Source organism: Saccostrea echinata, unplaced genomic scaffold (genome assembly GCF_033153115.1).
Source record: "Saccostrea echinata isolate AGI-Se365-2 ecotype Australia unplaced genomic scaffold, CSIRO_AGI_Sech_v1 ptg000004l, whole genome shotgun sequence".
NCBI classification, from domain to species: domain Eukaryota; kingdom Metazoa; phylum Mollusca; class Bivalvia; order Ostreida; family Ostreidae; genus Saccostrea; species Saccostrea echinata.
Window position 1 is genome coordinate 1,694,451 of NW_026889753.1, and position 11,505 is coordinate 1,705,955.

Genomic DNA, 11,505 nt, shown 5'->3' on the forward strand with positions numbered 1-11,505 from the left:
GTTCATACACCGCTTGAAGGTGAGACCGACCTTGGATTTCCAATGAAATGTTTCTTGCATATAAGTATTCTAGATGTTTGCCCAATCTATGGTAGTTATTCCTTTTCTTGATAGTTTCAATTTGGCTGTTATATAGGAGAGTGGCGTCAAAAACAAAAATTTTTTGAACAATACCTTCAGTCAAAGTTAGGAGTTAGTGAGGGGACATTGGATTGTTTATTTTGTATACTTGATAATGCATTTACTGGTACTAAAAACTTGCAAGATAAGGGAATGAAGGCCTTTTAAAAATATCATGCAAAAATTCCACTTTAATTTTTTTTTTCTCATTCATATATTTATGTACATAAAACTTAACAAAAAGGAATAATAAATGTACTTACTACCTTTTTGATATCTGATACCATCAAAGTTTAAAATAAAAGTTCTCAAATGTTGATTGTACCTGAGGTATTGCTTGATTTCTGAATTCTCTGTAAAATATTCAGACTGTCAGACATACCTGTTTCAAATCATGTAAGATATTCCTTCATTATTATAAGTTTAGAAGTTTCCATGTAGAGGATAAATGAACAGTGTGAAGATTTTAATTTCTGATGTCTGCTGAGGGCAATTGTGTCCAGTATTGTAAGATGAGGTTTAAGAAGCAGGACTTTTATTCATGTGTGTCCTTTCTGATTTTCTTCATTTTGAGTCGGTGAAGCATGATACGTATCTGATTTAATTATTTTTTGTTACAAAGTCATGAAAAAGCCATTTGTGTTTACCCTTACAAAGAGAATCATCGCATGATTTCACAAGAAGTTAGTCATTTCTATAAAGGTTAATGATATTATATTTTTCTTTTTTATGTTTAGAGATTAGTTTAAGCTTGTTTATGAATTAAGTTGATATTTTTCAACCCTTTAAGCTGTATTGATGGTCTACTACTATAGGCAGCCAAAACAGTCTGATTAAGGTAGTCTGATCCTCAGGTTTGGAAAATCAGGAGTCGAGTAAATGAAAATGCTTACAAAAATGTCTCTGTATTCTCAAAGTAATGTGTTTTTACCCATGATATTCCTTCAAAGTTTATAATTATTTTAATATTTTATAGGGAAAATTATCAAATCTCGCGTATTTTCCAAAAATGCAAATAAAAGCATCCACTATGCATTTTCTAATTGAAAATTGTTTAACAAGTATATTTTAGGATAAAAAACTATATAGGTATCCAGGCATTTGCTGAAAATTGTTTTTACCCATGATATTCCTTCAAAGTTTATAATTATTTTAATATTTTATAGGGAAACTTATCAAATCTTGCATATATTTTCAGAAAATGCAAATAAAAGTACCCACTATGCATTTTCTAATTGAAAATTGTTTAACAAGTATACTTTAGGATAAAAAACTATATAGGTATCGAGGCATTTGCAGAAAATTGCATGTTTTTTATACATGCTTTATATACAGTACTTTTGTTCTTCTGTTTATTAAGTTAATTGTTATATACATATGTACTAGTAATAGTGTTAAAAGCTTGTGCTATCATTGCAAGGCATCACAGATCACTTTTAATTTCATATCATGCTAATAAACATTTGATATCTAAGGCTAGATTGAAAGAAATTCTATTTCTTTAAAAATGTGTTTATTTTTGTACTTTCTTGAGGTACAAATGTCAATTTTTTACAATACCATTTTGAAGACTTCAAAAAACCTTGAATCATATTGAGATGCATGAAATGAAAATTGTTGCACAAAAAGATTTCAATTTCAAGCTTCATTTTGAGACTTTTTAAATTAAATAATAATTTTAAGAGTTATCATTCCTGACTGAGGAGCAGATATCTTTAAAATGATTAAATCACACATTGTAATGCGCTACTCTTTAATGGACTGTCACTACACAAAATGTTAACATAAATAGAGGAAGCTAGGGCTTCTTCCATGAGTAATTTTTTTATATTCGTGCACCCATATAAGTATAATTTACTGATTGTTTAGCGTATTATAACTTACATACTACTAGATTTGTTTGTTTATAAATTGAAAAGCCTTATCGTAGGTCATTCATTAAGATTACAACATGTTAATCACTTTCACAATCCTTGCTTGATGAAATTCTATATAATATGTACCTTTAAAATTGTTTAGTGTGATTATATTTAAAGTTAAGGAAATTCTTATTTGGGGGGGGGGGGGGGGATGTTGCATGCAGATGCTTCTTTCAGTGTTGTGAATTATTTTCAGTTTAGTAAACATGTATTCAGTTGCAAAGAAGAATGAAGTATAAACTGTAGAAGTTATAGTTGTTGGATGTTTGGATAAAATTTCTCACATAGCCAAATATTTTACGTGATTGAACTGAAATCATAATTTTTAATGTGTAGATTCTTGGACCATTTAGGACTTGAACCCAGAACCCAGCACATTGCCAGTAACCGATAGCTGTAACCTAGCTATGAGGTTAATTGCACATAATTCCTATTTCACTATAAAAAAAATGTCAGAAATTTGTTCTATATTTTCACTTTAATGTGAGATGGTATATACCACAAGGTTAATTTCCATTTCTGTTTTTTTTTAAAGATATTTTTTGAATACATCGCTGAAGATTTGTGTGTGATATATGATATAGTGTCTAAGCATCCTCATGAATTATGCTAATTTAAATTCATAAAATACCATCTCCAGTATGAAGATAAAATGATGACAACAAGTTTTCAATAAAATAAAAAGGGTAAAAAAATTGATATTAGGGATGAAGTCTCTGAAGGAAAATGTTTCTTATCATTTAGAATTGCCCTAAATCGTGCAGGTTACATAATGTAGGTCCTTGATTTATCATGCAGATATGTAAATTCTCTTTATTATAAACTTTATGCATTGGGTTCGTAAAAAAAAAATCGCAATTTATCTTGAAATCTCTGCATATTACATAATCAGGGCAATCAATACAAAGGTATATTTAATGGCTTTTAACATGATTGGTTAGTTCTGAAAATTTTGCATATTTGTAGTGTTTATTCAAATTCTATTTACACTGGTTTATAATTACAGTAATCTAATTTTCATCTTTTTGGGGGAAAAGTTTAAAAATGCCCTGCAAAAAATTGCATATTCTTGAAAAATTTAAGTGCTAAAGTAGAAATCCATTTTTATTATTTATTTTTTTATGGGATGCAGTTGAGTCAGTACCAATATTGTAATTCAAGATTTACATATTTCAATAAAGAATTTGCTACTTAAAATTTGTGTTTTATTTTATAGGGACACCTAAGTCAGGTAAGCTATTGCTTCAGTTTTTGTATGCATTGTCTATAAACTTTTCACATCTTCAACTTCTCCAAAACCACTGAACTAAACTTGCCACAAAGCATTTTTGGTGATAAGAGTTCAAATCTTTCTAAAGGGAGACAATTAAGAATTCAAAAAATAGGTTCTAGCACTGCAAAGAAAGTGGCGTGACATTTTTTTAAAATACCATCTCACCATCAGCCTAGATAGTTCAGTGTGGAGGGCACCTGACTTAAGATTCCAATTAGGTTCCAAGCTCAATACCTTAGAGTTTTGCCACAGTCATGGAGCGCTCAGACTCGGGGGTGGGGGGTGGGGTGGGGATTTAATGTTATTTTGTGTCAAATCAAAAGTGATGATTGAAATGCTACTTAAACCAGGTTATATAGAAAAGTTTTGTAGGACTTCTTTAAGATTTGATATACAGTTTAATGTATTTAATCCATGATATTGTTTCTTTAATGTTACCAAATTAAGCATGTCATTGTGTAAATAAACCCTTTTCCCACTCTCAGAAACACACAGAGAGAAACTTTATAGCCTGTAACCCTTTCTCATGGCACTGAATTTTTACATAATTATTAAATGATTTTTATCTTATCTGAGTCAGGATGCATGTAAGTATATAAACCAAGTTTCTACATTTCCATTAAGTTTACTGTAATTTTATTACAGATATTGTCTGATTCACCTGAGTGCATTTCTTACCTATGCAATGATGGCACTTTTAAAAACTTCCGATTACTCTCCAGTCAAAATATTGCACAAAATTGTCCCGTCATGAGAATGCTTTATATTCTCCAATAAACGGAACTAGTTTTTGATTCATCCCACACAAAATGTTTCAAGTAACACAAAGTTTACTCCAAAATCGTCAACATTAGGAACCTCTCCCTATCACGATTAAAATCAGTGCTACACCGATCAACTAGAACGTAGATGAACTTCCAATTGTCATTTTTACCTGAGAGAGCCTTTCTGCAGTTCGTGTCAGCACAATATCTTCTACAGGTGTTCCTCTCTGCTATGAAGGACTTTGAATGCCAAAATCTGCTTATGAGTGGAGTTCATGCTTGTGTTAAATAGGTCTTTTGTTATTTACTAAAACATTCTTTAGAATTTTTTTTTTTTTTTTTTTTTTGCTGAATGGTGATTATAGAAGAATATGGTTTATACTGTATTTTGCTCATGCATGCATGGAAAAGATGCATGAGTTAACATGAACCATTAATTTAGTAGAAGATGACAAAAATTTACCTACTGTGGTGATGCCAAACATGTCATTACTTCATTTTACAATAAACCTCAGAAAATAAGGAAACATGATTTGCATGCATTGAATGGCATTTTTTTGGTACTAGTACTGCTTTATTTATAGATGAAAATAGTATTATAGAATAGTAGTTGTATTACATAAAAAAATTCTTTAGGCACTTTCTAGCTGTCTGTCATTCTGTCTGTCTATGAGACTTTTATTGCAGGAAAATATTTCAACAATCTTTTGATTTTTTTCAATGATATTTTATATCTCAACACCCTATGGCCTAGAGAAGACCCCTATTAACTTTGAGGTAAAAATGTTGAAAGTTCAAGTCAGAAATTCATATATAGCAAGAAATGGTTTCCAGATGATAACTTTAGTTCCTTTGGAACTTTTACAATGAACGTTTATATTAGAGCTCCCAGTGACATTAAGTTGACCTCTATAAATTTTGAGGTCAAAGGTCAAGGTCAAAAATTCATTCATAGTAAAAAAAAAAAGATTTTTAGATGATAACTTCAGTTCTCTTTGAACCTTTTCAATGAAATTTTATATCATAGCTATTTGTGACTTAAAGACCAGCTCTGAGATTACTGATATTATCAATAGCTTGTTTTCTTTGAGCTTTAATTTTCAATCACATTTTATATCATTACTCCCAATGACTTAAAAAAAGACCTCTATTGATTTTGAGGTCAAATGGTCAAGGTAAAAATTCATGTCTTATAAAAATGATTTCCTGTCAATTAAAGTTAAAGAAAACACCTTATAATTTCATTTTGAGCTCAAAAGGTCAAAGGCCACGGTCAGAAATTCATACAATTATTACATGTATTTTCAGATGATAAATTCAGTTTTCTGTAAGTTTTTGCCATGAAATTTAAGGTAATAAATTTCTTTAACCCAAGAAAGACCCCTCTTGGCTTTAAGACCAAAAAAGGTCAAGGTCAATCTTTTTTTCTTTCTCCATCTGCATTTTCAGGTCTTCCTTGCTCTTCTTTTTAGCTTAAGCAGAGGACACAAATTTCCTGGATTAATTTGTTTTTCCTTACTTTATTTTTTAGATGAAAACAGTTGTGGAAAATGGTTGATTGAGCTGTATTACATCAGACTCCTTTATTCCTTGGTTTTAATTGTGAAATACTTGCAGACCTTGAAAAATGCTATGCAAGTAAGCCCTCAAACCTAAGTTATTTCCCCTTTGTTCTCGTACATTGTATTTCAATCCATTTTTTGCTTGTATTTCTAAGCTTAAATTTGTAAATGAGAGCATACTGAAAAGAAGACAGGAATTTGTTTTAATCTTCCACATAAGTCATTATTGTAAAAAGAGATGGAGAGAGATGACACTGAGTTGAATGTGATGGAAATAGAATGCAGATTTTATAAAACTACAGATTAAGAAAAATCAAGGTTTTGTATGACTGCATGTATACATTTGGAAAAGAGAACTTTATACCCTGAATAAAAAAAACACAACGGTACCTAAAAATTGAAACTTAGAATTAAAAAAAAAATCAAATTTCATGCAGGATATTGTAATTTTTAAGATATCAGAAACTCACTGTTCACCAACAGGAAAGTGGTACATTCATTCTGATGAATTATGAATGAAGAATTTCAACTGTTCTTAAGAGATTAGTCCTTGTGCACTACCAAAATACTACAAGAATGTCTTTTAATTCTTTATATATTATCTCAGATTTTGAGTATTTATTGCATAAGCAAACACTGGACTTCCTATTATTAAGCTTTTGAGTGGGTCGGACTGTCCATCCCCTTGACCTAATGGTTCTTGACTTAGTCAACACATTTTATCATATAGTGGCCCACAATTAAGCTAAAGTATAGAGACACTCGTCTGTAGTCCAGTGTACATCACAACTTTACTGACTTAATTACTGGCCCATTTTGATAATATAGGAACCATGTATTGACTGTGGTCAGGGAATGCCCTGATAAGGGTACTGTAAAATGAAGTTATTATGTTGCCAACTTGTGTTAGTAACCAAGGTATGCTTGCTATAGATACAATTTTGATATGTTTATCCAAAAATTAAAGTGTAATTCTTGTTATATGTGAAGAATTTAATCTGTTAGACTTGGTGTGAATTAACCTAAATTTCTTCCTCTTACAGACAGCCAGACTTGGTCGATTAGTTAATTTGCATAACAATCAAAAAGAGTTGCAGTTTTCAAGCATGTAGAGTTCCTGGTTTGTCCAAAAATAATTGTGTCAATGCTATTAACATTTGTAAAATTTCCTCTTTTAGTAACAATCATGCAAATTTGACTGATCAGCCGGAATATAGTGTTGCATTGTTGTCGTCAGTACTGTTCCTGATTTGTGTAATCAGAACAAAATAACATGTATAGGTGGTTATACTCGGAATTATGTACAGTTCTGTCATTTAACACTCTACAGAAGTAGCTTTATTGTTAATTTGGAGATACTTAGTCAACTTTTTTGTTTGTAAAAGGAGATTATTGTTGTTTGTTGAATGCATAATGTTTAAAAATGGGAAATCTTCAAATCTATTTGTTGTGTATTTCTTATCTTCATTTGTCACTTCCCCTCTTAGGTTATGATTGGTATTTGACAGATTATTTCACATTCTTAGGAGGTTATAATTGTTAGATGATTCAAAGGGAGGTTAATAATAGGGGTGTCTGACGTACGCTAGCTACACCCAGTACGGAAAACAGTCTAGCTGTGGCATGTACGCTAGCTACACCCAGTATGGAAAACAGTCTAGCTGTGAACAATCCCTGAGGAAACATGAGAAATATATTAAATATATTAAAGCATCTGTTGCATGATGTTTGGTTTCTTGAATTGGTCATGGGTGACATTCTTTGTGTCAACTGATATGTTGTCAATGTTAAAATTGACTTCTTGAGAAAAAAAGAGAATGATGCTGCATTTAAATGATAGAAAAGGGTAGGTCCTATTAGCTCTTATTAGATTATTAGAATATGGCATATTAAAGTGATATTTCAATCCCATTGGTTTTTTTTTTTTATTCATGAAAGAGGGTACTTTTTGATGAAGTAAAGGGTAAATCTTAGATCGAATTCATTAATAGGTCACCAAATTCAGTCATAAGAAGGTAGTCCTCTATCAAAATAGTGAAATTGGTAAGTCCTGGACAGATGGTTTTGGCACCAGGCTAGCACTAAATTGGCCGTATAGTGAACATGCATACATATTTGAAAATCTACTACTCATTGACACATAACATAAAACTGCTTACTTGATAATAATGAGCAGTTAGCCACTATAGACCCAATTCATGTCCCCTCAATTCTAGCTTCAATGTGGGGCTATATTAAAAAGTTGTATATTGAAAATTTATTATAAAATCTTCCTTATTCCTTTCACAAGCAAACAGTATGCATGGTGACAATAAGTGGTAATTAAGCCTTTAACACCCCAGTTATAGAATTTTTGACCCCAGGTCTCAGATCCCAGGGTAGGTCTAAGTTGATCATATCTTAATTATCTAAAATTCATTATATCTTTAAAAATATATTTACTGCTGAGCATTAGGAGAAAAGCTTCATGCAGAATGACAAAGGACACAGTGTTCTCACCAAATGTAAAAATTCGTGTCACCTGAGATAAGCATTTCATCCCAGAGGAGACAAAGCTGGACATCTTGGAAAAAAAAAACACCATGATATTCAGATGACCTTCGAGGCTCTGGGGCCTATTGTTTAAATAAAAATCTTTCTTTATAATTTATTGCACCCCGATTTTCTTTCTTTCTTAAAAACCCAACATAGGTGAAATTCAGTGTTACGAAATAAAGGAAACATTCGATAAGCCCTAAAAAAAAAATCAGTTTTCAAGGTTGCATACGTGATGATTTGAATGCAACCAAGAAAAATTTAAACTTGATTTTATTACATTTATTTAGTTTAAAAGAATTAATTTTCTTGTACAAGCTTACCTGGAATTTCAAATCCTAGCTCATGTACCCTTTATTTTGATATCAGAAGGAAAGAGGATCAGTATGGTGGTAGCTGGAGGCTTCCTCGGGGTTTAATGAATGCAGGTTTTTTATCCAGGTACAAAGAAACTTAAAAATGTTTATTGAGCACATTTTTTAAAACATTCAATTGTAATTCTCATTGATAAATAGGTACTTTTGAAATCCATCACAATTAAAGATTCCTTATATAACAATCCACTTTACAGTTACATTCTAAAATGCCTTTGAGGGTTTAGTTGTAACAAGGGTGTGTTAATTAAGCTCAATGAGATTTTAATTCTATAGAATATACCCAAAGTTGACAGCTAAGCCAATTTATGTATTATTGCTATTGTGTTTTGTTTTGTTTTTTTTTTTTTTGTATATACAAACAGATTGTTGTATCTTCAGATATAAAGCCAGTAAAAAACAACCAACCAACCAAACAAACAAACGAAAAAAAACCCAAAAAACAAGAAAAAATCTGTAGGAGAAAAGCGAGAAATGATTAAGTGTCTTCTGTATTTGGGTAAATGACCCTGAGGGAAGTTTAGCATTTAATCTTGAAAACAAAATATCAGCATTCTTATCTACTCTTCCCAAGAATATTGCAGCAGTAATTAAAATTCTTCTTTTTGTTGCCTCCTTTCATTAAGACTTGTCGGTTTGTATTGCTGGAGATTGACCAGATATTAGAAGAAATAGACATTGGAATTAATTGTAGAGACATTGGAAATAATTGTAGACTCCTGCTAGGTCTTGTTTCATATCTGTTATTGCTGAAGGTTGGTTTTTGTCTAGGAATTCGTATGTAATCACAATTTTTTTTTTACCCTGCACCATCATTTTTTTTTTTTCATTAGTTTGAAATATTAAAGGGTAATAACTCTTCATCAGTTTACTGCAGACAGTATTGCTAATGAGTTGTCATTCCTGTATTGGAATTTAATGTTCTTAAAACCTAATAATTATAGTGAAATTATTAACATGTGTTACATTGGTAAATGTGTAGGGTATACTTTGAAAACTTTTTTATTTATAGAGAAATGTGAATTTAAATTTTTTCCCATTAAATTTCCAAAAAGTTGTCAATATAATCATTCCTTTAAGTGCAAAATATTTCCAGTTCATTCAAAATCAATATATTATTTACATGGATCTTTAGTATTAATTAATGATGTTGCAAGAAAGGTGAATGCATAAAAAAGCAAAGCATTTTTAATTAATTTTAAATTAAAATGAATAATTTGTCTAGATGCATGGGCTTAAGCAGGTTACTTAAAGTTACTGGTATACATGCACCCAATTCCATTTATACTAGATAAAATACGATGCAAATTAGATTAATATTTAAATATTTAATCTCTGTTAAATGATTATTGTAGCTATAAAAAGATACAGATCTTTTGCACATTGAAATATTGAGATCATATCTGAATGACTATAAGAATATAAAGTAGATGTAAATTCCTACCTTACATCGGTTTAATGGTAGAAATTTGTGTTCAAGTACCTGGAGAGTTGGGTTTTTGCAAATCAGTTTTGTAATTGAATTAGAGATCGCCAGAATCCAGGTGTGGACTAATAGTCAATTGGATTATCCAAAACACGTTATAACCTAGCTGCTATTGTTACTGTAGATTAAAAACTAAATAAATAGTCATTGTAAGCATATGTTTGAAAGAAACATTTAAATTTTTCTTTGAATAAGTATATATCGCCTGACCAATAGTTGAGGTAAGAATTGACTGGACATCTTTGAAAGCTTTTCAGGTGTACTTTTGAATTCTTTTAATGAATTTTGTATCCCTAAGTCAAGGATTTTAAACAATCACCAACGAGTAAAGAATTATTTCTTCAAAGAACCATTTTAGTGTACAGAGCAGCTTATGATTTTTTATCTAGAAAATCATAAATTTGTTACAAAAATGTTTTTATGTTATTTAATCTGCAATAAAAATGTTCTTTAATATATGTTACCAGTAGTATCATTTATACTTTAAATAAATAAGATAAGTATATTTACTTGTGGTTGAGAGTCCTTTCTGGGATACCCTTGAATCCTCAGAAGTGGAGGTTAAATATTCCAATAAAGCGTAATGTTAACACTGACCACCCCATATTGTAAAGTAAAATTAATAATGTATATAAATGTGGGCCCTGTATATAAATATTGTCCAGAGGGTATGGAGTATACCTGATTGTGGCCATTCAATCTTTTATAACCATATTTCCTCAGTGATCTAAATATGATATTCATCTCAACAGGAGAAGGGCAGATTGATGAACTCTGTTAATTCAGCTTTTATTTGTCCACTTCAGGCTAAAATGCTCATGAAATAGAAGGTTTAATACAAATGAGGTTGTGACTGCCCAACATTAATCTCATATAAATACATCTAAGACTGACTTTTGGGGAAGTCAAGTTGGGACTCCTTCTTCACTGAAGTTGTGCTCTTTATGCTTGATTGAGATGGAAGGGTTAATACTAAATAAGGCTCAGTGACTGCCCAAGATTATCTGGTAAATAGGATAGACTTTTGGGGAAGTCAAGTTAGACTCCTTCAGACTCCTCCTTCACTGAAGTTGTACTCTTGCTTCAGGTAAAAAAAACTGGTCCTGATCAATCTCCCACCTGATTTAAACAGACATATTGAAGATTCTTATTTACTCTCCTTAGTTGTTTCCTCTCCAGAAATTCTTCAGAGTTCTGGGTATTAAGATTTCTTTAAAGATTTATTTTTAAAACTTACTGTTATAGCATATGTTTATTGATTGGACAGAGTCAACTAACTTTTAAATCAAGCATCTGTGAACGTCACGAGTGAAATCAATTTGCATTAAAACAGAAAAAGTTCCTTATACCAATCCTTGGACTATTTTCTTTCACCATAAAAATGGCATATTGCATGACTTTCAGTCCATATATATTTTAAAGAATCCATTGGACCAAATGAAACATTCAAGTTTGTTCAGGTTTTTCCTTAT

At 30.9% G+C, this 11,505-nt stretch overlaps 1 protein-coding gene across 2 annotated transcripts in view; it reads right to left on the bottom strand.

The window, feature by feature from the left end:
* The window catches only part of LOC133178969 (prostaglandin G/H synthase 2-like), a 30,325-nt gene that overhangs the window by 8,662 nt on the left and 10,158 nt on the right, over positions 1-11,505 (bottom strand). Inside the window, exon 1 of one of the 2 annotated variants that reach the window (XM_061313628.1) lies at positions 3,991-4,223. The exons of the other annotated variant lie outside the window; for it this stretch is intronic. The gene's annotated coding sequence lies outside the window, so the exon portion shown is untranslated. Of the gene's footprint in view, positions 1-3,990; positions 4,224-11,505 lie in introns of those variants that run through there. 2 annotated transcript variants of the gene reach the window in all.